The following is a 22,397-nucleotide window of genomic DNA, read 5'->3' on the forward strand; positions in this document are numbered from 1 at the left end:
AATTCTGGTGATATGAAGCAATTCTGTTTTATTTATTTCTCACCCAATGTGACATTCCTTTTACTCCATGTGACAGAAGTGTTTTGCTCCTATTCCATGTTTTCAAAGTGAAGTCTTTCAATGGAGGTGTTGAGAAAATGACATCTTTATAGTTCGATAAGTATTTGTTAAAATGTAGAGAATTGGGACGGAGGTTAAAGGTCAGGTGTGATTAGTCGTGAGAGGAGCACAGTGTGGAACAGGGGGGGGGGGCTCCAGTGACTCAAACTCACATGGGAAAAGACAAGACATTTCAATACAGGTTTTTCCCCATGTGTTCTTACCCTAGTGTTGTATAAGCAGCTCTTGGGTCAAATTAAGTGCGTAGTTTTACATACCGGGCTATTTGCGCTTGTCTAGAGGTTTGTCTTGAGGAAACGTGTGAACCACCACCAACCAAGCAAAGCACCAACCACAGCGGAGGATGTCCTTACATGACTCCCGTCTCCAGAGCTCCTGCGCCCGCCTCACCTCTCCAACATCCTCCCGGACCGACGGAGAGGAAGGAACCGTGAATGCACACTCCCTTGAAGACTAAACAGGAAACACAGACACGTATTAGAGCACGTATTTTCATAAGACAGCAAGTACAAGGATTTTTGTTAAGCAAATGACAGGGGAGTAACCACCAGCAGCGACGCGGCAGGAGCAGCGGGGGAAGTGGAGAAGCGAAGCCGAGATGAGGAGCTCGTGTGTCGGGTAAGACATTTAGCAAGACCGCACAAGTTTTAATGCACAAATAAGTGAAATTAAGTGAAAGCATGGACCATATTTAGTGAGGTTGACCATATTTAGCGACGTTTTACAAATTGGCAAAGTAAAAATGAGTAGATTTAAGATAACTTGCCTTTTTAAACGTGGTTAGCCGTCGAGTCTCGCACCTGTAGATTCACAACGTGACAAATTAGCACGATGCAAATCTGCTGCTGTAACAAGTTTCTAAGCTTGAATTTGCGAAAAGGTTTTGGCGTTTACATCTCTTCATAAAACGAACTTTTTAGGGGGATTTTTAAACATCATTATCGTTCAGAGCTGACGTGTCCAATGCGTGGTCCCCGGGCAAAATCTGGTCCCCACATGTTGGGATTGTAGGTTAGGCTGGTGCTTCTGCTCGTGGTCCCTGCATCAGGGGCTCTTTGGGCATTGAAAGTGGTGTGGTGAAGTCAGCTAAGAAAAAAGAGGTACAGATAGGTCTGCAAAACAAAACTTGTTTAGCATGCAAGTTACAGAGTGCTGTTATTAGCCAATTTATGGACTATTTTTTTATTGCTGTTTTTAATCTTTACTCATATAGTCTTAAATTCAAATCGATTTTTTTTAAATTGTTGTCGCTCTACATCAAACCTGACATGGAGTTGTCCTTCTGGTTCAGTTGTATGCGGGGTGTCGGACTATGCCAGGTTAAGCCTGGGTTTAGTTCTCGTTTAGAAAATATTCCATTGTCGTATAAATTCAGTTGTTCACTTTTTGAGGGTGCTGATGGTCAGCTACTCTGACCATATGGCACAGCACGCATGACCCTCCTTGTGCCTGGGTAAGGCGAGTGAGTGAACCAACTTCATAAACTGTTACGTTTTCCATTATGTTTTCCTCCGCTCAAATGCATGAATCCACGCGCCAAGACACGTGTTACACGTCAGCAGCGGGTAAAACATTGCCTCCATTCGTCTGTTGTAATGTGATCACGCAGTCAGAGTGAATTTGCTGTCATTAGAGGCTGATCGTAAAAAACACCATGATTTTTCTCTAAATCCAAACCCGGGTTCTATTTAAGTCTGTGTGTGGTACAAAACGTCACAGGGCTTCCATATGATCAAATAGCATATTTGATATGTTAAATGCAAAATAGCCCTGTTAATCTCAGTCTGAGTATTTAATCCAGTTGTGCTTTAAAACTAAAGCATAGCGAGGTGGCAGTGGCCGGCAGGAGTAGACGTGCGTGCAGGCAGAGGAGAGAGGGATGCGAAGCTTGTTGGTCAATGAATGATGCATTTTGCATTTAAATCAGCAAAATTTACCTTGTCCTCTAACAAATTATATATTTAAAAAAAAACCAAACATTTTATCGCAGTATAATTAGGGGATGGTATGACGATACTAAAAAGGAGATATTGCCCAGCTCTGCTGTGAAAGAGGAATTTCCATTTTTTTCTATTTTCCCATTTCAAAATGAAAATCAAATAGCCGCGCCGTACCCTCACCACTGTGCATGGGTATTAAAGCAGTGAGAGGAAGAAAAGAAGTGAGGCTTACTCCTGTGGCTGTTGTGCTGATTTTAGCTGCTACTTTTATGCAGATGCACACCAAAAATAACTCTATTAGGTCATAACTTCAGAATCTATTACTGCAAATGATTAAGGCCTTGACATGAAATTAAACCAAGTATAAGATCATTTAATGAAAACAGCCAAGCCTTTAACAACATGTTGATAAGTTGTTTAACAGCCATTTAATTGTTTTAAACAATATTAAATGCGTAGAAATTTAAATGTAACCATAAGATAAATGACAATTAATTATAAATCTATTTAATGCACAGGCCTATATTGTACACGTGTACATGGGGAGAGCACATGATCACACACGTGCACGGCCAAACCATCTGCTGCTTCTACTTCTTATTGGCTTTGACAGATTATGACAAAACAGCAGCTTCCTCCATTTCTCTTGAACAATTATAGAACATTTGAAAAAAGAATGTGATCTAACAGATGTGAGTCAGCCTATGCAGATGTTACTTTGCCAATTAATTAAACATCACATAGACAGGAAGGTGGCCTTTTTGTTAGAAATGTCAAGTATGCATGATTTGAATATTATGTTGGTAAAACTAATTAATGCTTGAGCCTGCGACCCCTGCATTAGCTTTAGCCACAATTAATGCCATAACCTTTATAAGCCTGTATATGTGTATATATATATATATATATATATATATACACATACACATACACATACATACATCACTTTTATGATGTGGATGTCCAGAAATCATTTGTCTCCATGGAGATGCCATCCCATTGCCGGAAATGTTTCACAGTATGGCCTTAAACATGTATATGTTCTATTCTGTCTAAAAGCTTCACAAAAATACCTTGAAAGACTTGGAAAACATGCATTTGTACTGTGAGTGGGATCGTCTCTCCACCGGTTTGACCTGTAACTTTGGCTGCTTATCTTTGAAACATTCTAGGCAAATCAATAACATCTTCATGGACACAATCATTTCATTGATTACACAGATGTCTTTGTTTATACTTATGAACTGCAGATGTTTTGCTCAAAAATAGACTGTAATGATACTCAGCAGTTATCATTCTATGGTTAAGAGATTGCTGGTTATCAATAGTTTCCCCTCTAGATGAAAAATGCATTTTTAAATCATTCTTTCATACATTAAACTACAAATTTGTAATAATAATTACTGTGACAGCTGACAGACCCAGCCCCCTCTTGGATGTTGTTTCCCAGCAGCCTCTTGGATTCCGCCGCGTCTCTTTTTGAGAAGGCCATAATTCAGTTATATCAGAAGTTAGTGGGGCTCAAATACCATTATACACCCAGGCCTATGATTTAACAAGATGAACGCTATCTACAGAGCAACCAGTCTCTCCTGCTGTCTGCTCACTGGGTTATTTCAGGATGTTATTAGCTGAGTGTGCAGTGACATAAGGGCGCAAACTTGGGCTGCAAAACTTGGAAATGAAAGCTCTTCTACACTTTTAAAGGAGATATATTCTCATATGTGACTTTCAAGAGCTTTTATCTAATTTGCCCACTCAAAGTTGTATTTAGAGTGATTCATGTGGGGCCAATATGAGGCTTCTTGCCCAGGGCCCCAATACACACTGCTTTATACTAAGCTGTAGGTGGCTAAAGACATGCCCTATGCATCGATTAATTACTAAGAGGCACGGTGTGGTGTTCTCAATATTATTAGGATCCTGCACACAAAAACATGTATGTAGAGAAGTATAAAGGCACTGGGGACATGCACACATTTTGAGGGGCAGGTGCTCAACCAAGAAAAAAGAAAATTACTTATGAAGTTGTCTATGCTTTTAATAGTTAGAGATTACTTTTAGGTGTGGGCCTACTAAGGTTTAACAACAAAGCTTTGTGCATAGATGTATTTGAGCTGAGAGACTAATAAGATTACAAAATGACAGAGGCAGAGCCAAAAAGGACCAAGTGTGGGAGGTCTAGGGCTCCTGGAGCTTCTGAATAAAATACATTGGATTTCTTCATCTAAAACACCCTAGATTACAGGAAATTACATTTTTTTTTTGCAATCTGATACAGAACAATGAGATATATATATATGCTTGAGCACCAAAGGCTGTGCACGTCTCTGAACAACATTTTCAGAAATAAAAAGTCAGATTAAACTTTCTGGTCACCTGCAAAACTCACAGCTCACTCTATTTATTGTCTTTTCTGCTGTTTTGCATTAAAATCTAAATAAAATAATAAATAAAATAAATAATAGACAGACACCGTCAACATCCCCTGTACTTTTTTTTTTTTTTTTTTTAACTGTGATACAGGTAGGATTCAGATGTCATTTTGGGACAAATGGGGAAAAAAAGGGCCAAGAGAAATCAGTGGCACAGTTTTCAACCAGTGGTCAGCCGACTTTCTTTCATTTAGTAGTTTTGGATCAATATTTCAATTTAAAATGTACATAGTATAATAATGATTGACAGCTCTCAGGCTGTAAATAGAGACAAAAGTGTAATGCCTCTGTTGGTATCGGTTGATACTGATATTCGATACCAGTATTGGATACCGATTTTTTTGAAATAGAAGATTGGTTTATGGAAGTATATTTACACAAACATGTAAAAAAAAGAAATATTTGAGCAAAACACATTTTGTTATTATTTTTTATAAAAATGAAAAGTTAATTTGTGATCTTTACCTCAATTTAAGGTAAATTTGTTGGCCTTGCCATGGATTTTAAAAGCTACATATCAGGATTGGCAAATATTCCCTATAATCCCTACTTTTTTGAAGTATAAATGTAGATGAAGGAAGAATATGTTTAAACATTAAAAAGAGAGGGTATTTGGAGAAATTGTGATAACTTTAAAATATGTAAGTTATCTACATTTCAATGTAACCCAACCAGGACGATTATGGTCGTTTTTTTGCCTGATAAAAGAGTGATAGTAATGTGTGCTTTCAGGAAAACTACAGGCAGTTATCTTACCAGAGTCGATCTACTTGTCTTTGCTTTTAAAGATGATCCTGGGGCCAGTAGCAGTTCTCTGCCTTTCTCTGCACTGCAACAGTCCTTTGAGGAAAAGCACCATTAATGGATATGAATAATTCAACTAGAAGGAGATGACTTTGGGACTTCACAGCTTAACAGTGAATAGGTTTGTAGATGTATGCCGACGACGCCGTGATTTACACGCATGCGAGGAGTATAAAAGAGGCATCCTCCATTTTAACTACAGCAATGGAGTCTGTAAATGAATGGCTGCTTAAATCTTGTCTGTTGCTAAATACTAAAAAAAACTGTATGATGTTTACAAAGCAGCCACAAGATTTAAAACATTCAGGAGTGTTCTTGAGAGGAGAAGAATTACAAATTGTAACCGAATTTAAGTACCTTGGTGTCACACTTGACTCTACTTTATGTTTTAAGAATCATGTTAAAAGAATTACCAAAATAGTTAAATTCAATCTCCTAAATTTTAAGCAAATCAGGCCATTTATAACCCTTGATGCTGCCAGAGTGTTTCTCCACTCAATGATATTATCTCACATTGAATACTGTATCACAAGTTGGTCTTTAACAAATTTAAATACACTCAAAATAATGGAATCACTCTACAAAAAATCCCTAAAGGTCTTTGATAGGAAACCGCTTTCTTTCCATGTTTGTAATATTTTAAAAAAGCATAATCTTTTTAGTTTTGATCATTTTAAACATTTTAAATATGCATGTTTTATCTACAAAGTGCTACATGCCCCGCCTCCCATGTCAGACCTTTTCAAAACAAAAAACACCCGAAGCATGAGGACCAGGGCCTCGTCCAGAGGAGACTGTGAGGTGCCCTATAGAAAAACTGCCTTTGGACAAAATGCTCTTTCTGTGAAGGCGAGTAAGATCTGGAACGGCATTCCACTTCAAATAAGAGAGTGCTCCACATTATCCACTTTTAAAACTCAACTCAAACTCTGGCTGAAATCAAATCAGTCATGTGATCACTAATCAATACATGGACCTCCCTTCTTACTTTTCTTACCTTTTTTACTCTACTTCTCACTTTTTAACTCTTGTATATTGTACTAATGTGATGTATTTGTTGTACTTTTTACCTGCCTGGGGACTGCGGATGTAAATTAGCTCTGTAGCTATAATCCGGCATATTTACATTTGTTTACAACAGATGTTCATTAATGTGCATTGTCCCTATCAAATAAATAAATAAATAAATAGATAGTATATATATTTTTTACAAGATCAGCTAAATTTTATGTGTATATTTTCAGTGAAATAAAAGGTTGAAGACGGGTTAAACTAGTACAGAACCAGTATATCTCCATCTATTATATGTTAAATTTACTTACTTGAAGACATTGTACCTGATTTTTACAGTCTTAAAAACTTGAAAAACAACTCTAAATTCTAAAGGGTTTGTAGTGGTCCAAAGTTATTCACTATTCCGTGATGGGCAAGCACTTGTCGCAACTCTCAGAGACCAGTGCAGACCTTTGTCATGATGGTAAAGCTAACAACAAGTAGCATGCCAACACACACTTCTATATTATTGGACAGTAAAATGCTTTTTAATTAGACACAGACAGCACACAATAGACTTTATTTTGACCCTAAGAGCTGCATAAACTATATATCTGTATTGTTTGGGGCGATTCAAATTTTGCTCCAATACAAGGGAGTACATGCCCTTTAAGTTATAATGTCGTTTTCTCATTACAACCATACCTCGAGTTGTGTTTTACTTCATTCACACATATGTAATCCCGCACGTTAATATTGCATTATGTAACTCGGTGGAGGATTCACCACCAGCAAGCGGCAAACCCTCCACTAATGTTCCACTGTGGTTTTAATGTCCATACAACGTCACAGTACTCACTTTGATCATTTCAGTGACCCACTTACCATTAACATTTGTCTCATTGTGTTTAGCCTTGGACTGATTTGCACTGCAGTGTCCCAAGACCTCTGCTGGAACTGTAAATTAGTGAATGTTTTTATTTTTTTGCTTGTTTGTTTTATGCTTACTGCTCACCTTTGCTGTGTTTTGAGAGAGCAATTCATAATTCATTGTTTTGAGCTGTAACACACCGTCATCAATGAACATAAATTACTCAGCGGATTGGAGGACTTACGAGTGCATAAGTTTCAGAGGCTCACACTTAGACCACAGTTTATCTGACGATCAGCATAATCTACAAATAAAACTCTCTACTCAGCTTCTCGGCCTCACTGTGACGGTTCTGTTCTTTTATATGGGCCATTTTTCATCGTGCACTGCCCTAGAAACAAACAATACTGAAGCAAAATCGGCCTTTGTGCATTTGAGATGCTATTTTGAGAACTGAGACTCAAACCGGCACAATTTAACTTTCTCGTAACTGTACAGGGGAGGACACTATAAGACTCTGTTGTAAATTAACAGCCAGTATTCCAGTATTTTATTATTGCAGTAGTAAACAGTACTATACCTGAAACTGCAGTGGATTCTGGGAGAAAAACTGCATTACCGGAATTATATGGTAGTATACTGTCAGCTGCAATGGGAAAATGAGCACTACCAAGTGACAACTGAATTTTAATTGTACTACTGTGAATTCTCCTTGTGCATCATGGGAAAGAAACTGCTTTTAAAAAGAGTGGGGAAGTTGGAGTGAAATGTTTCAAAGCAGCCATCTCCATAGCAGGACTTTTAATTCAAAGCTTATTCCTTTTGTTTTATTTTTTGGAGACATTTTATTTCACACATGACCGGTCACATATGTGGAACTGTGGATTTTTTTATGTGAAGTTTTTGACCTGCCTCCACTCAGTCACCACTAGAGCACAGGCAGCAACCTCTATGGGTAAGTTACTTTAAATGTTGAGCTCTGAAATATTACAATCATTTTGTTGTTTAAGCCTTTTTATTTTATTTCCATTTTGCACACTGTATCATGCTTTATATTACCGGTACTTCAGTGAAGAAGAACACATATTGTTGGCAAACATGTGTCCATCCTCCCCTCTGTCTCTCCTCCTGAGGTGGGGGAGCAGACTCTACATGGGCCTGATACAGGGACAGATGTGGCCCCACAAGAGGGAGAGAGACACATGGAGAAGAGTCCAGGTACTTTTAAAGCTCTATCCCCGTCATTATGAAGTATCCCTCAAAATTTTGTTTAAGGGTATTTAAAAAAAAGTACTGGTAGCTTTTAGCACATTTTCACTGTAAGCTAAAGGAAAGCTAACTTTCTGTCAATCCTTATGCCAGTCTGTATCTGCCAATGCAAGAGACTGGGGCAGACTATGATGAGCTGGTAAGAACATATTTATGATGTTTTTAAATGTGCACTATGACTTGTAATAACACAGTTAAAACAGTGCCCTTTCATTTTGTCTGTCTTCAATACTGAGTGTCAGGGGCAGATGATCTGTGGCTATTTGAAACCACACACTGAAGCACAATAGGCTTCTGCTCTTACAACAAACTCCACCGTTGCCTGATGCGGCGCACTCCACATAGTCCAGAGGTAGGTTCTCTCCCACACTTTAAAGTGGCTGATATTGGAATGTCATGTAACCTATTACATGCATATTCTATATTATTAAATATTAAAGTATTAAATAGTAGCACTAATAGTATTAAATAAACTAACAGTATTAAAATAATTTAACTAATTACTTAGTGTCCTGTTCTTGTCTTGTGCATCACAAAGAGGAGCAGCTGCGCAAAAAGGCAGAATAACCTAAAAGACTTCATCTGTAGATCCCATCTCATGTAACTACACATTATCTGTAAGATATTACCAACTGATTTAAATAAATTGATTTTGGTTTGAAATGCCTGGTTCTGTGCATTATTGGTTTGTATTGTTTTTAAATATTTGAACAACTGTTTAACAACTGTAACTTGTAGACGTCCTATTTGCCTGTAATTTACTGTTAATTGACCCAGTTTTACACTACAGGGTTGGGCAGTTTTGACAAAAATGAAAAAAAAATAAATAAATAAAATATATATATATATATATATATATATATATATAATTTATTTTTTTTTTGGTGTATAAAAATCAGAAGATATTTGGGCAAGCACAAAAATGTTAAAACTTGAAATGTATTAGCTGAGGTTTAAGTCTCAGTCCATGAATGGACTGTAGAATCACCCACAAAAGTGATGTAATATCACTTACTTTATACATTTATTTGCAATCATTTGAACATGAGCTTTTATAAACGATATACCTGCTCTTCAAATTTCATTTCATTTTATGGCAAGACACTTTGGTCAGACTACACATGGAGTACTGGTAACTGTGGAGCCGTTAAAATGTATGTCTTAACTTATAGGGCTGGAATGAAAAGCAATTTTCAGAAGATGGGACTAAGTTTGTCGAAAGTATTGAAAATCAGATACTAATCGATACTAACACTAGTGTTGAAACAAGATACTCATTTGAACAAAGCTCGATACTAAACGTCACTTTCACAGGACAGAAATGAACCTTTCCTGACCTTTCCTTACCTAACTTTAGATTGTACAAGACCACCCAGGAAACAAGAAACAAGACTACATGTGGAATCACATTCTACGCAAATGAGACACAATGTAATTTTTACATAGTAAATAAATTCGGGTTTAGTCCATAATTTTGGCCTCAACATTTTTTATCTGCTTTTATTTAACATTTAGCTGTCACTAGTATTGCCTTTTGGATCTAAAGCTTCCCAGAAATCTAATTTGACAGCGCTTAACCTCTTGCTTGTCAAATCAAAATGTAAACTCACAAGCTCATTATAATATGCACTTCACACTCCTGTTGCACTAAAATTGAAATAGTTTCTGATACAGTACACTGACAGTTTCAGAGAGCAGCTCCTCACATTCAGTTGCTTTACTCCTTAGGGCCTTTGAGGAGACGAGTTAATGAGGCTGTGAAAATACCACAAGTACAGACCAGAATGTCGACACCTTCACTGCTCTGTGCCAGCTCCTGTTAACACGGCCCTGACAAAAGACTACTATGGGACTGCGATAGGAACGTGGGTTGTATGAGATCATGTCTGAATGCTCTTTTATGGTATAGTAAACTAAACAATGGCACTACCCAACTTGTAATCGTTTCAGTGTCTTTCAACTTAAAGCCAAAGTGGTGGTATCAAATCTTTTAAAAAAAAACAAAAAAAAAAACAGCATATCTTTAGTATAGTTTGCTTCAATTGGAATCTGAAACATAATTCAAAGGCTAATTGAGAGCAGGTGCTGGGACATTGATTCCCCCCGCTAACAGGGGACCCCAAAGGTTGTCCAGACAAATATGAAAGAAAATTAATTTTGAAGTTAAAGTGGGACTAAACACATGAATCCTGCCCGCAACCCCATTTCAAATAAAGCTAAACTGGGTAGTACGTATAGGAAAAAAGAAGAGTGTGAGGGGAAGAGGGGCGGGGTTTAGAGGTATAAGGAACAGTGTGATTGGTGTGACAGGTATTCACACTTCAAACTCCATCCTTGCAGCCAGGTGTTTGTAATTAGAAACACCAGGATATAATTGGGGCCGTCTTTCGTGATCTCACAAGAAAGCTGCAAATTTACCTAATTTGCACAAAAAATGACTGGAAACAGTGGATAATGGTATTAAAACACCATATACACAGTTTAGTAGTGGAAAAAGTGGATTTAGTGTTAAGTTCTTTTTTAACTTTGCATTATTTACAACAGGCTTTAATGAAACTGCTGCACATTGCATCAAGTTTGTAAAGCTGTAGTGTGTTGTTTTATGTGTCATGGTTTTGTATATATATGGAGGATTGTTGTGTGGATGACGTGGACTTGTGGGCAGAGCATTGGACAGAATCTTACAGCTAACCATAAGGAGGGTTTGAATGTACCATAACCTACTAGTACTATCTGTATTAAGCCCTTTAGACATGACTTTAGGAACAGCTGGCTTAGAATATTCAACAACACGCCATTAAAATAGCTATATTGCATTTATTCAAATAGAGTTATTATTGCCAAATTATGTAAAGCAATTAAAACAAGCGCGTGGTAGACACTCTGCCAGAAAAGTTGATTTACCTTTGGGTAATTTCTGGAGATGTTTTATGAAATATTTAAAAATTTCCTGACATACTTTTAACTCAGATGTGGGTTAGACAAAGGTGCCTTCAGTGTGGCTCCTTTAAGGCCTCCCTTTAGACAGTTTTCCCTGATCTTTGTGTGAGTGTCATTAGATTTGTGCTCTGTCAGACTTTAAATGCTGCTCTTAAACACACAGGAGCTCGTTAAACAGCTGCAATCTCAGAGGAGGTAAAACTGCACCCAGGCGGCAGAGTAATTAGCCCCAAAAACCCACTGTAAAGATGTGGAGGCTCGTCAGAGATAGTCCTTGTAATTAAATCTATCATCTTTATTGCTTCTATACTGTGTGTGTGTGTGTGTGTGTGTGTATATGTATCTCTTCACTTTCGCTACCGACTTTTGAATAAAAAGTCTAACTAAACAAATTTTGAAAAGGCTCAAGTTACCAAAGACTAAAATGCGGCTAAAACTTTACTATGGCTTTTTTGTTTTTAGCCTAATGCTGGGTTTGAGATGACACAACAGTCTAATGGCCAAATAATATTTAAGATGGGGGCAGCTAAAATGAATATTGTTAAAATCTAGATTTTTGTTTTCATTTAGAAAGTCCTAGCGCCACTCACCAACAGAAATGTTCAACAAGAATATTTCTACTGTATATCATTTTAATACAAAAGGGAAAACTCTGCAGAAAACTCCCCCACTCCTTATCTAACTTAGTGCTTAGTGGTTGGAGCATGTCAACTTGAGTTTCCGGCTCAAATTCCTGTTTGTGTTAGCTACTGTCTTGGTGTCCTTAGGCAAGACACTTTGCCATTTGCCATGTATGAGTGAGGTGTGTGAGGAACTGGTGGTGGTCAGAGGGGCAGACAGTATGTTAAGTCTACAACAAGTGCCATATAAATAAAATGCATTATTATTACTTAACTAACTATGGAAACGTGTAGATGTATTTTTTGCCTGTGTAAAGTTGGTACTCAGAATATATACTTGTGCCAAATATATGCTCTGTTTGTCAATATCTCAAACCACAAAATTGCTATTCTGCCCAACTCTTGGACTGCTCACAATAATAACTTTTCTAAGGGAGATTGGCAGTTCTCGTCTGGCTCACTCGTCTGGCTCTCCATTGGTTTACACGCTTTGTTCTGTCTGTTTACATTGAGCTGTGCAGGAGCAGAGCAAATTCCCACTGGACCAAACCATAGAGGAGATAAGAGAAAAGAGCAAGAGGGTGAAGTAAACGGGATTATATTGTGTTGTTTAAAATAAAGGCAAGGCAAGTTTATTTGTATAGCACAATTCGTACACAAGGTAATTCAAAGTGCTTCCAGTCTTGTCTAAAAAAATTTGCAGGTGATTCTTGGATTAGTTTAACAGTTCATATTTCAGTCTTCTCTTGTATGTGTTTGCTCGACCTGTCACGATAATTACTATATCAACTTATGTTTCAGTATATGAAAGGTGGAACCGTATTTTTTGGGGTCAGTATTTATCATGTGTACATTTTCTTTGCACTACTCAGAAATTTTTGGTTATTTTTTGGCTATATGATAAGATTTAAGGAATCAAACTTTATATTAATGACTTCTATGACTCAGTACAGATGCAAACTAAGTACTAATATGTTTTCTTCTGCTTGCGGCTCATGATTTTTTAACAGTGTTGTAGATTTAGAATAGTGTGTGTGGTATAAATCTGGTCTTGGGTTATTGTGTCTGTGGCAGAAAAATTAGTTTCAGTATTATTGTCAGTTTATCGTCTATAACAACCATTGCAATTAAGATTAGATTTGCAAGTAGTCCATAGAATATAGATGAAAAGGCAAAAGACATTTACACATCACAGTGGCCAGGGGGCGTTGAGTGTTCAACACATAGTATTGCCTATCCAAGCCCCAGTGACGCTTCCACATGAAGAGTTTAAATAACCTTTCTCTTTTGTCCTTTAATAAGATACGACTCAGCAGTCACCTCCAGTGTCTCTCTCTAAAACCTTCAAAGCAGGTTAGAAATCTAGGGGTAATAATGGATAATAATGAACTTTAACAGCCACATCAAATCAGTAACATTTGCAGTTTTTTACCATCTGGAAAAAAATGCAAAAATCAAAGATATACTGTCAAAACCAGACTTAGAGAGACTTATCCATGCATTTGTCTCCAGTAAGTTAGACTACTGCAACGTCCTGCTCACTGGTTTGTTCAAAGTACATCGAGAACACTGCTGCTCGGGTCCTGACTAGTACGAGCACATGCGTCCTGTGCTCAGGTCTCTGCACTGGTTCCTGTGGCTCAGAGAATAGACTTTAAAGCAGTTCTGCTTGTGAACAAGTCTCTCCATGGACCAGCACCAAAATACATCTCCGACATGTTAATGTCATATGAACCATCTCACACTCTGAGGACTTCAGGGACCGGCCTCCTGCTGGTGCCCAGAGTCAGGACTAAACATGGGGAATCAGCGTTTCAGTTTTATGCAGCTAAAACCGGAAAAGTCTTCCTGAAGATGTGAAACAGGCCTCTGCCCTGATAATGTTTAAGTCCAGGCTCAAACGGTTCTGTTTAGCTTTGCATATGACAGAGAGGTTTTTATTCTGCACTCTTCTCTTTTAATGTTAATTTTATGATGAATATTTGTGATTTCATTAGTTTTTGATTTGTTGTAATGTGATTTTAATGTCTTTGTTATTCTGCAAAGCATTAATGTGTGTATGAATTGTGTTGTACAATTAAACTTGCTTTGCCTTGCCTAGTCTTGACCGTGTGTATATGTAGGAAGAATACACGAGACATCCAGACGCTATATTTATTTATATAGCTTGAATAAATGCAAGACCGATAATGCCATATTGTGGAACAATCCAGGCCAAAAAATTAAATCATATTAAAATGGTTAATTAAGTTTAACTTACGTTTTTGACGTTCTGAGGCCCCCCCCCTCTTTGCTCCCTGCTCTTAGTCTCCCCCCCTTCAGACCACGATCACAACACTATCAGCATTCATCCCACTAATGAAATTACAGCACATTGCATCAAGTTTCATTTTCATTTATCTTTATTTATAGAGAGAGACAAATGAGAGTACCAGACTCTCTTTTTCACTCCAGTACCAGACTCTCTTTTTCCTATTATAATACAGAACAATACAAACAAAACCAATAACTGCATAGGTCCATTTAAAACATTAAGCTCAGGCGTGATTATAAATGTTTATGACCAGATTATTAAAATGCATTAGTGGCACCAATATATCCAGTTTTGCATGTATTTGAAATGTGTTACATTTTTTGGGAAATAAAATAACCAAATGCTTTTTTTCCCCATTTCAGTTCTTGCACAGCCAGTTTTTTAGATGCAGACAATCAGGAGAGCTTGTATTAAAGGTTCCTGTATCAAAGTTCAACAAAGAAGTGAGATATTCAGGCAGTCTATCGTCGTCGTCTCTCACAAATACATTTTATACAGTGTTGTTCTCGTCTGACAAATAGTAATGGCCAACTTACTTTTTCATAGAGTGAACAGTGATGGGTTTTAAATTCATCGCCTGAAACAAAGGGCTGAGTTAAAGAGTGTATCTAAAGGTTTCAAAGTAGAGGCTGAAGTCTGCATGTTTATTATATTTTCATAACCCAGTATAGAAAGAAAGGTTGCTTGAACAATTTCTTGGACTGGGATACAAGGTTTGTTTCTATAATAAAATTATCTTTTTGATTTTAAACTGTTATATAATTCCAGGATATGTATTTTAAAGGATACATTTTCATCAAGCTAAAACCCAATATATTTATAAGGGGTGACTCTTTCAATCAATATCTGTACTATTTAGTGTTTGTGTGAGTGTGTTTTTTTTTGTGTGTTTGCTTTTTTTCTTTAAAAAAAAGTTTTATTTGCATTCAGTGTTAAAGAAAATTCCCTCAAAAATCTTAAATTAAAATCTTGCTGCAGTTTAAAAATCGCGTGATCAGCTCAAGGGGCACTTGCACACAAAACAGCATTATCTGCATATAGATGTATGAGGTATTCTTGTAAGTTGTAACCACTTGGAATTAATAAATATAGTAAAATGTAGTGGGCCTAAAATTGAGCTTTGGGGCACTTATTTGCTTAAACTTAAATTCTTCGTTTTTTGTTTTTTTTTTGTTTTGTTTTGGGGTTTTTTTAAATGCACCGGCTCCTGCTGCGTGGGTTCTGTTTGAAAGACAATGTGGGAACTGTTCGCATTGTTAATTCAATATTCTACAGATGCTTCAAGAGAATCTTATGATCCACGGAATCAAAAGCTTTAGTTAAATCAATAAACAGAGCTGCACAATCTTGTTTGTCATCAAGAGCTGTGAAAATGTCATTTCAAACTTTTGTGGTTGCAGGGACAGTACAGTGCCCTTTCCTGAAACCTGATTGATCAGACTGCAAAATGGAGCATTTATTTAAACAAATTCTAACTTGATTTGCAACTAACTTCCTTTATGTCAAGGCAAAATATGTGCCGTTTTATTCTCATATAACTGCCATTTGAATTGAGAAGTGAAAAATATGTAATAGAGGTTGAATTAAATATGGGGCAGCTGGTAACAGAAGTTTTGGATCAATTAAGTCTGTGGAGAGGAGTGCATTAAAGACCTCCATGTAAGTGAACGGTCTTAAAGAGAAAATCTGTTATTGGCCAGAGGTTCAGATCAGAACGTATCTGAACATAATCAAGATCAGAAGGATTTATGCATAACATCATAATGGTTTGTGAAGTTGTGTACAGTTTTGTGTCATATTTTTGTATATTTATAGAAACTTGTCATGGGTGATGTAGGCTTGTAGGCTGAGCTTTGGACAGGATCATACTGTAACTGTAAGGAGGGTTTGAATAGGGTTAGGGATAGATTGCAAGAATATACTCAAACATGTATGGATAACCTCTTTGCGTGTTTCTGATATGCAAAGTGGTAGAAAATTCCCAAAAATAAAGTTTGCATAATATTCTAGTGAAACAAATTCGATTTTATTTTTTATGTAATTAGTTGCCTTGACCTGAAAAGTTATATAGTGGCTCCCTTTTTTTTTCTTTCTTCTTAACGCTTAAGCCATTGTGTCAGGTGTCAAACCCATTTAAAGCAGTAAAGATAGCTATCAGTGTATAAACTATGCTAATGATTGGACTCCGCGTCAGTTACCCGCTCATTTCCTGGAAACGATTACACCTCAGCCTCTGTTTTTCTCTCTCTGAAACAAAAACTGCTGCCCCAAGGCTTAAAGCTGCCCCACCAATGAACTTTGACCCTCAGGTAGCCCTGCCTACCCGTCAGTTCCGGCCATAAGTCATATCTAACCTAAGTCCACGCCCATTTCTGACATTACTCCCTCCTTTCTCTTTATAAGTCCATGGGTGAGTCCAATTTCTCAACACCTCGTTCATTCCTAAGATGTACCACCTGACCCATAAAGATGGTTCTTTCTAGTGTTGTCTTGTCAATTTCAGATTGGATTTTCATACTAAGGAATAGACTCGATACTCGGTACTGATTCCGATATCACGATGATGATCATAGAACGTCATTTTCAATTTTAAATCTTTGTGCTTATCATGTACAGTGTCTTTTACTTGTTCTGATACAGCTCAAGATCGTTCTAAAGCTGTTCAGGAAGGGTTCATTTCTGTCCTGTGAACGTGACTTTTAGTATATCTGCTCAAATGCGTCTCTAGTTTTGATACAAGTTTTAGTATCGATTAGTATTTGATTTGATACTTTTGACAACCCTATGTTATGTGATACAAAGGAAAAATCTTGATAGTGATTTTGATACACTAGTTTTATTTTTAAGATAATAGAACGTTACTTTCAACATAGATTAATTGTAATTTCTTCAATCTTACCATGTGGTCTTAGTTCTGAATGGTGTGAACTTTTTTTCAGGTGACTGTTAAAACTACAACTTTTTTCTAATCGGTCACCTCTAGCTAAGGACTATTAAAGATAGACCCGTATAAATAATCTAACGTCAAAACAAGGGCTATGGACTAATGATGCTCTGGCCCGCACCCCGTGAGTTACCCGCAGGTCGGATTTGGCAAAGAAATGATCGATAATAACCTACACAGCGGGGCGGATTGGGTGGGTGTTATAAAAGACTGACCGCCTTTTGTAAATCGGATTGTAAACACACATCATTGTACAGCTTAACAAGTTGAGAGTGTGTCCGTGTAGTCATCACTGTCTCCTCTGTCCACTATCTCTAATTCACCTGTGTCCGCCATCCTCCACATCTGCTCGACGTGTGAAAACATGCAAACTCCCGGTGGATTTTAAATGATTATTAGTCTCTATATAAGCATTATTGCCATTGCCATATTACCAGTTTTGTAGGCCGACTTTTAGAAACTTTTCAGACTGAATCAAAACCGTAGTTGATTATTACATTTCAGCGTGCAGCAGAAAGTCTTTTTTGAGTGATAAGTAGGCCCTTTATCTGCATGTGGAGGGAAGGGACAGTTTTCCCTCCCTGCGCTGCGCTAAGGGGCATTCACTTGGAAACTTCATGCGAACCAACAAAAATCACCCACGGCTAGAACCAATGGTCTGATTTGTATTAGAACTATTCTATAACTACTCAGGAAAAGTACAATTTTTGTCATAGTTTGGGGATTTTATGTGTTTTTTTCAGTATTGATACTCTAGTTTTGTTGTTAGTTTTAGTGTACGGATTAATATGTGAGAAACGATGATTTTGACGACAACATTCTATAGTCCTGTTTTATTGAGTTGCAGCCAAACAATATAATAAGACAAAATATACAATGATAAAATGTAAAATCTTAAGAAAAAAGTATAAATTACAATCGTGAACATATTATCCATTATATAAAATGCGTGTATTCATTTACTCCTTTTTATTTTTTTGCCTGTGAGATTAAATTCAATCAAATTAAAGTTTTAAGTGCCACAATTATTGCTATTACTAACTCTTCATGGAGTCTTATTCTGCATAACACCTCACCTCATAACTGTGTAGTTTAGACCTCTATAAAAATGTTCTTAAATGCATAGGATTCTTGCATTAGTTTATCAGTTTATATTCCAGTCTTCTCTCAAATATGAAGTGTTTAAAATATGCACTCTGTATCTTTTCTAATATACCACTTCAGTATATTGATCAATTACTTTATTTGAAACTATCGTAAGTAACACAATCCCATATTATCGTTACAGCACCTTATCAGGAAACGACTCTCAGAATCTCCACACATCCACAGGGAAAGGATCAAGGACTTGTGAGGAGGCACGTTTTAGAAATGGGATTCACCCAACTGTGCAAGTCCTAACATGTTGGCTAGGAGGGAGGAGTCTAAAAACAGAAACAGGAAAAACTGGAGCGGCCATGAGAGAGAGAGAGAGAGAGAGAGAGAGAGCAAGAAAGAGAGGAAGAGAAGGAGCAGGCAGGACGTGGGAACATTCAATACAGGCTTAAACCATTGCAAGGGACTATGGTGCAGGCGAGGTAAGCACTTTTTAATAGTAAAGAATGAATAACTTAAGTTTGTGAATGAAATCTTTAAGTTGGCAGTTTGCTGATCATGTCAAACGTACTTTAAGGTTATGAAGGCACATGTATTGTTGGTTGTTGTAGAAAGGAAATACTTTTAATAACAGCATTTGCAATTTTAAGCATTAGTTACTAGATTAGACGATATAAGCAGTTTTGAATAGATGCGTTTGGATAAAATATATTGTAAATTTGTCAGATGATCGATTCTAATTGTGGTGTATAGGTTTTCCAGGTTTGGTTGTTAAGAGGGTAGTCATCTAGCTATTCGTTTTTGTAGAACTGAAAGTATTTAGATTGTAGCAGTTGCAATGTTGACTCTAAATCAACTTCCATTTTGGTAGTAATTTAAAATGAACAGTTTGAGGAATAACTTTGGACTGTTTTTCACATATTTAAGACGTGAAAAACCAGCATACACACTTACCTTGTGCATTCATAGCATCCTAATCATTCACCATGATGAGTTTATAAGTGCTTTTCACAACTCTCTGAAGCTAGTGTGCCAACAACTAGCAAGCTAATGTGCACTTCCTGATTTGGATGCAGACAGCATGTAGTAAGACTTATTTTCAACTGCTTATACAATATATCTACTCAGACAAGACACATTTTGCTCCAACACACAGGGAAAAATGTAGTACCGGCCCTTTAAGTGTGTTGTTTTAAATGTCTTCCTTATTGTAATTCAAATGAATGGTTGTTTATACAAAGGAGAGGGCTGTGGTTCGTTTGCCGGCTTTGATCACTATATATGGACATTGAAGTCATGCGGTATGCAGTTTGTAAACTCTAGCATTATCAGATTGTAAAGGCCATTTCCATATAAACTATATTGAGCAAGTAAGAAAGTGTGATAAGAGTTTGAAATGATTTAGAATTGTTTGACTTTAATAGAAGGTATTATTAGAAAGCAGTAGTTAAGATTATTAAAAGGGGCACTATGTAACTTTTCTGGTGGAAGGTCCACTTCCACTTGCTTTCCCTGGGGTGTTAAGGTTAAGTTACAGGTCAGATCTGTGGATAGATGAACCTATGCCCAAACTGTAAGAATGTATGTATTTAAGATATGTTTTGGTAATAAACCTGCAAGCATAACCTATTTTTATGTTAACTGGTCATGAAATGAAAGATTACGCTTCCAATGTCAGTATTACCTTAAATATAACATTTGACTAAGCTTATGACATTTAAAATGTATGATAATTTTAGTCATTTAGCAGTACTTGGACAGTGAGGGATATAATGGAGAATGAATAGTTGACTTGCTTTGCTGAGAGGAGCCTGTCCCGTGTCCAGTTGGCTTCACATCCTTCCTTCCTTTGGGTTTGGTGTGTAGGAAGTCTTTAAAACAGAATGCATTACCACACACAGAATGGAGCATTCAGTGTTTGGCTAAAGTCCCATTTACCTTTAAGACAATGTAATTTCCTTTATTCTTTGATTATCTATTTGGCTGAATCCAGAACTGCATTTTTAAAAACGTGAACAGCAACTATCTGGGAACTGCTACTGTAATGTTCTGGAAGTGTCATCCTGCGTGACTCCATGGAAGTAGAATGTTAAAACCACCAGGTGCAATTACTTCTGTGCTGTACACACGCCTGTAATAAATAGATACATGTAATATACTCTGGAACATTCCAGGTATCTCAGTATAATCAATATATAATATATAATATCTCCATGAAGACAAGTAAGTGCGGTAACCCCAACAGAAAAGTTACCTTTAATCTGACGTAACACACTGAAGTACACCCTGTGGCTGGACCATACCCAGTGTTAAAGGGGCTAAGGGAATATTATGGTCTAGGCCAGTTTATACTCGGGTATGTTATAGTCTAATCCTCTTCATACTCGCCAGGCCAGAGTATACCCCCAATTTTTTACTTTATTTATTTAATTTATTTATTTTTTTATGAAGAACACATAAATTACATGCAATGGAATCACAGAACAAAAGAAAACATAATCAAGCATAATAGTATATCCACATAAAAACAACATTTAAATAATTTAGTATTGAAGCAAATATAAATATCTTACAAAAGCAGAAATAATATTTCAATACTAAACATGTGATTTCTGGCCCAGGACCGTGCATTCCGGATATATTTGGACGTAGGACAGTGTATCCCCGGGTATACTCTAGCCTAGGGCCACGTATCCCGGGTATACTCAAACTATACCCAGGGCTGGTCTGGGAAGGGGCACATGAAACAGATACATAATAGAACAGTGTTAAAAGTTAGTAGCTGTAATAACATGAGTCCCATCCACTCCTGTGGCTCTCGTGTGTGAATAGTCTGTGTTGTTGACACTGGTCCATTCTCTCTCTGACAGATCTCTCCCTAAACCTCCAAGAGCAGAGCCATGAGAGACTGTCGCCATGGAAGTCCTCCTTCAATGAATATATTCACAAGGACTCTCGAGAAAAGATGAACAACAGGACATTTGTGAAAAGTAAGTGATTTTAGGTTTAACAAAAGAAGCCTAACGTTGTAAGATGTAATCGTTAGAGATGGAACGAGACACAACCTCCACTTGACAAGATGAAACATGAAACTGGATCCACTAGAACCAAACAAGACTAGATTTATATTATATTCCTACTAAACTAATTGTGTGGTTCAGTTCACAATTTTGGCTTCACATGTTTTTCATTTCATATTTTTTGCACTGCTTTTTAGAACTGCAGTTTCTCATGTGGTTTCACTCAAAAAGCGAAGCAAAGTTAAAACACTCACTGAATTGACAATATTTACAGTTTAAACAAATTTGATTATATTAGCCTTTCGTGTTGGACAAGCCATGGGCACAAAAACAACAACAAAACAAAAGTCAATAGACAATGGGCAATATACAATAGGCCATTCAGTCACTCCACTCTCACACTCCAAGAGCTACAAAATGGATCCAGTGGTGGCAGTTACCATGAAAAAGAGAACTGATGAAATTCTAATTTTTCAACCAATTCATGGATACTTTCTAGTCCAAGGCACCTACAGATTGCACCTAATCCTACTGCTAAAACACAGACTGAAGAGTACATGTTTGAAAAAAAAAACTATTGCACATTATCACTCAAAAAGTACAAATTAGTTAGCTGGACTATTGCACTAGTATCCATCAATGAATCCACATCACTCCATTAATACACACCGTACACAAAAACTCAAACTCAAACACACCAAATAATGGTAGGCATTGACCAGTAGGAGGAGTGGGTGAGAAAAGTCTCTGTTTTTGAGCCTAGAGCTGCAGTAAATTAATGAATTACTGAATCACGATCTGACAATGTCAACAAAATACTGTCAAAAGGATAATGTCACGATTGGATTATTTTTTTCACCATATTGCTGCTGGAACAGTGAGTTACTGTCGCACAACACTCAGGGACCCATCTCTAGATCTTGAACTTGGCTTGGTCAGGACTACTGTAGTTGGAGGATTTGACCAATTGTGCATGTTTTGGGTTGATGGAGGAAACGCAACCAGACACAGGGAGAACATGCAAACTCCACA

At 37.1% G+C, this 22,397-nt stretch overlaps 1 protein-coding gene across 4 annotated transcripts in view; it reads left to right on the forward strand.

The window, feature by feature from the left end:
* The first annotated feature begins 221 nt into the window (after nt 1–221).
* The window catches only part of ankrd50l (ankyrin repeat domain 50-like), a 41,698-nt gene continuing 19,522 nt past the window's right edge, over nt 222–22,397 (forward strand). For 2 of the 4 annotated variants that reach the window (XM_055230416.1, XM_055230415.1), the window contains exons 1-2: nt 222–738; nt 21,216–21,335. The gene's annotated coding sequence lies outside the window, so the exon portion shown is untranslated. Of the gene's footprint in view, nt 739–18,719; nt 18,828–21,215; nt 21,336–22,397 lie in introns of those variants that run through there. The other 2 variants (XM_033987430.2, XM_033987431.2) reach the window with 1 other exon arrangement.

This window comes from Periophthalmus magnuspinnatus, chromosome 21 (genome assembly GCF_009829125.3).
Source record: "Periophthalmus magnuspinnatus isolate fPerMag1 chromosome 21, fPerMag1.2.pri, whole genome shotgun sequence".
Lineage (NCBI taxonomy): Eukaryota > Metazoa > Chordata > Actinopteri > Gobiiformes > Gobiidae > Periophthalmus > Periophthalmus magnuspinnatus.